General features: G+C 40.8%; 1 long non-coding RNA gene across 1 annotated transcript; it reads right to left on the bottom strand.

Annotated features, from left to right (window-relative positions):
* Positions 1–1223: 1223 nt before the first annotated feature.
* Positions 1224–3560, bottom strand: LOC128805483 (uncharacterized). Its single transcript, XR_008436461.1, has 3 exons — positions 3467–3560; positions 2947–3039; positions 1224–2174 (listed from the first exon to the last, which is right to left on the bottom strand). It is a non-coding gene; the product is annotated as an uncharacterized LOC128805483 (long non-coding RNA).
* Positions 3561–3972: the final 412 nt, after the last annotated feature.

Raw genomic sequence — 3972 nt, 5'->3', positions numbered from 1 at the left:
AAAAAATCCCAACACCTCTCCCCTCTCCCCCTCCCCCCCACCCCCGAAACGTGATTATGTTAAATTTGCAATGATTTTACTTGTACTGACAAATTATTTAATACAGATTAATCAGATCCTTAATTTAGACACTAATTTGATGATCCACCCAACAGTGAAAGAAAGGCTGTTGACTATCCATTATCTCATACAGAAGACAAACACTGTGTTATTGAAACGATTTGCATGTTTTCTGAAGTCAAATATTAATACACACATGCCTTTCCTAAGTTTCAGCCCATCACTAAAGCTCTGTGGTCTTTTACCACCAACATTTTGGTCTATTTTACGATGCATAGTAAAATAAAACTATGTTACACAATTAGGCAAAACACTCTTGCTGTGTGGAATAGTAATTTTCTGAAGGTACTGAATTCAACCTTTAATTAGTATTTCATCAGCTAGGTGTCATACCTTGAATAAGCCCTAATAATGTTACCATCTTCCAGTTTTCTTAGAGACGTAGCTTTGAGTTTATTTGCTTGTTTGCGGTCATGTCTAAAATTAACTATTTCAGTTATAAACCTAAGAAAACAAGGAGGACTATAATCTCCTAATGGCACACAGTAGTGGGGCCTGCACTGGATATTTTAATGTGCTCTCTCTCCTTATTATATCTGTACCATGTCTTGCTTATTTACTTTTAATATGGGCTATCAGTTTTCTCCTTAAAAGCCTCAGTCTGAATGCTGTGCCTGTCGATTGTACCTGTTGTTCTGGGGGCCTTTTCTGACAGCACTGTTTCCCCCTGCTGTCAGATCTCCCCCCACCTATTCATTCCTCTTGCTTAAGGCTTGTTTGACACTGCTGTAATGATTCCTCTTGGGAGATGTACAATTAGATTTCTAAGTTCCCACATGGCTCCTGCTTTTTAATGTTTGCTCCTGAGTCAGCACTGTATGCATGACTGACTGGAATAGTGAAACTTTGAATAAATATCTGTTCTCTTCTCTGGATTATATTGCTGTTTGGTTGCATAGAAGAAATGTACCTCTGTAATGCTTCAGGAATCTCATACTCTCACGTACAATTAGGTTGTAGTATTTTGGATGCCTAGTTTTTCTGTTTCCTAATCTAACTAGTACCTAAAGATTTATGTTAGAAGTAGCCTGACTTTCATCAAAGCTTTATAGTTAAATACAACAGATGACTGACTTTTTTTTTTTTTTTTATCACACATCAGCACTCTTGATGGACAGTACAGGCTCTGCTCCAAGTTGCATTTGGTCATATAATGTGTGGCAATGTGAGACTAAACTTGTATGCTGGTAGAACCATGATCTCATAGCTAGCCACTGGGGTAAAATTAGCTTTGGTCAAATTTACATTTTAGAGAGAGCAGGGATAAATGCTTGTCCCCTGTGTCCTAAGAAAGGGAAGGTTATTTCAGGGAATTTCTGGATTCCACAAATGCTTCTGGGGTTCAGGATCAAATTATTGCTTTCCTATGAACAGTCTGCAGGGTTAATGTTTTTTTTTGCTTTAGCCAGCCATGATGGGTTTAGCTCTGCTGTATGCGCAGGCGTGTATCCTTACATTATGTGTTGATAATTCTCATTCTGTCACATACTTTGGCAGAGAGTGATGCAATCTATCAGAACCTCGGAGCAATTATCTTCTTTTGGGCTGCATATCCTTAGTAGTCTGGGTAGCAATTACCCAATTGTAATATTTGGCAAATAGTTTGTAATTCCTGTGGAGAAAGCATATGCAAGCCTGGCTCTGACCTGATTAACTTTCTTAGTTCCCTGACTTTTCTGTGCAGTACTGAACACCTAAGGGGAACTAGCATGTTCCCAGGTACTTGTGTCCTGAACAACATCAGTGAATGCTAATCATCCCTTCTGGATTTGGTGCTCCCTTTCATCTTGGGCTGGCTACATCCCAGGTGGGTGCAGCTTCTGGCAGCACGCCCTACAACGTGGGTGTTGCTCTCAGAACAGAAGTAGAGGACTGCCAGATGTCCGGTGTCACCTGCCCGAAGGAAATTTTCCTTTCAAATCTCTGTGTGGATTGTTTCACCAGGTGACTGCGCTTGTTGTTGTGGTCTGCTGATGTGACCATGTGACAAAATGCACTGCTGGCTTCCGTGTTCAAGGGAAGTGGAATTTAACTTGCTCAGTTGTATTTTGCAGCTGCAAAAGAAGGAAAAAAATAGAAGTAAGAGTACTGTACAGGATGGACCAACACATGCCTTATTTCCTGCATTCTGGCGGCACTCTTAAGGAGGAGGGACACAGCACCCTGGCAGTGACTATGGGCCAGATCCTCAGTTCAAGAGCTGCAGTCAGGAGTGTAAAGAAAGCCCAAGTATTAGGATCATTTAAATCCCCAGGTGACTAAGGACCTTGCCTACAGAAGGCTGTTTGACTCATAACACAGCATGTTCATTTCATGGTGTTTCCTGTTCCTGCTTTTCAGGGGTAGTTGTAGATGGTCTTACAGTTTTCTAACATTTCTCAGCTTTTTTGGATAAGCTTATCCTGTGCTTACTTACATGCTGTCAGACTTAAGTGAGATAAAAACATTGCTTGAGGACTAATTTCCTTCAACCTTCTCATTCAAAGCTCCAAACTTCTCACACCAAAATATATCTGATGTCACTGATATGAAAGGGCCTGGGATGGTTCAGTATGTTCCTTTTCTCAGCCAACCACATCTGTCTGATGTGCTCAATAGAGGGGACTGGTTGTTCTTGACTCATCAAAAGGGATAGCTTATGTTATTTTGAGCTGGCCTGTCAGAGATGGCTGTTGACAAGACTTGAACTCATTCTCCTTGAGCTTAGTGGGGTGGTTTAACTGCTTGTCTCCAGACAATAAATCTGGTAGTCAGAGGCACAGCAAGGAGGTACAAGGAAGTTCTTTTAATCTTCACGAAACTTCATGGGTGAGGTCAAGTTCTTACCCTGTGATTCACCAGCAAATTTCGTCAGGTTTAAGAGGTGAACATCGGCTCCCTCATGCTTCTTTGTCAGTTCCCACATATCAGCATTCTTCCCTATCATGGCATAAGGGAAATGGATGTGACTCACACTTGACAGGTTTCAGGTAAAGCAGAAATCAGAACAGAAGAGATGTTAAAGGTTGTGACAGTGTTACAAGTGGTGGGTTACTTCTCTCCTTAGGGAATCTGCTTAAACCCCTCAGACTTTTCCAGAGAAGAGCAAAAAAGACCAAAAAAAAAAAGAAGGATAGTAAGGAAAGGAAAAGGCACTCCCATTTTTTGTGGCATTACTACACAAAGCTGAGCTGCCAGGTTAGTTAAGATCTGCAGGGAGATTGTGGTAAGTGCTGGTGGTTGACTAGGTGCCACTGCATTCCTTGCAGTGGGACTCAGGCCAACACCATTACACCATCAACTTTGAGGGATCACCAGCATCACAGACTGACAACAGGACAGGAAAACACAACAGAGTTTTTGATACCTAGAAAAGGTGAACTTTAGTGATAGTCCAGTTGTTCTTCCCACCACCATGACTATCCAGGAAATATTAAAGTGTCAGCATGCCCGTTTGCTGTGGTTTTGGTCTGCAATATATCAAAAGCAGTAGAATGTAAATATTTGTGGGGTTTTATAGTTTGGCAATTTTTTTGTTTTCTTTTTTTTTTTTTTTTTTTTTTTAACTATAAATTCCCTTACTTCCTTTCTTCCTTCTCTTTAGCAACAGGCTGTGGGTCATTAGTATCAATATCTCAGATCTCTCTCATGCCACACCTAAAATAAATTGTCAATAGGAGGTGTTGTAGAAGATTCACACATCATTCCAGCAACTGTAATATCTGTTGGGAAATGCAAAAACACCAGGTGCATAGCTGCTGGATAGAGTTTCCATTTACTTTACCTGGGGCTTTTCTGTAACATACAGTAATGTACGTCACATGCAGAAAAAAAGTAGGTGGAAGGTTCTTTCCAAACCACATTGACTGAAAG

This window comes from Vidua macroura, chromosome 3, assembly GCF_024509145.1.
Source record: "Vidua macroura isolate BioBank_ID:100142 chromosome 3, ASM2450914v1, whole genome shotgun sequence".
Lineage (NCBI taxonomy): Eukaryota > Metazoa > Chordata > Aves > Passeriformes > Viduidae > Vidua > Vidua macroura.
This window is presented reverse-complemented; position numbering and strand designations above follow the sequence as displayed.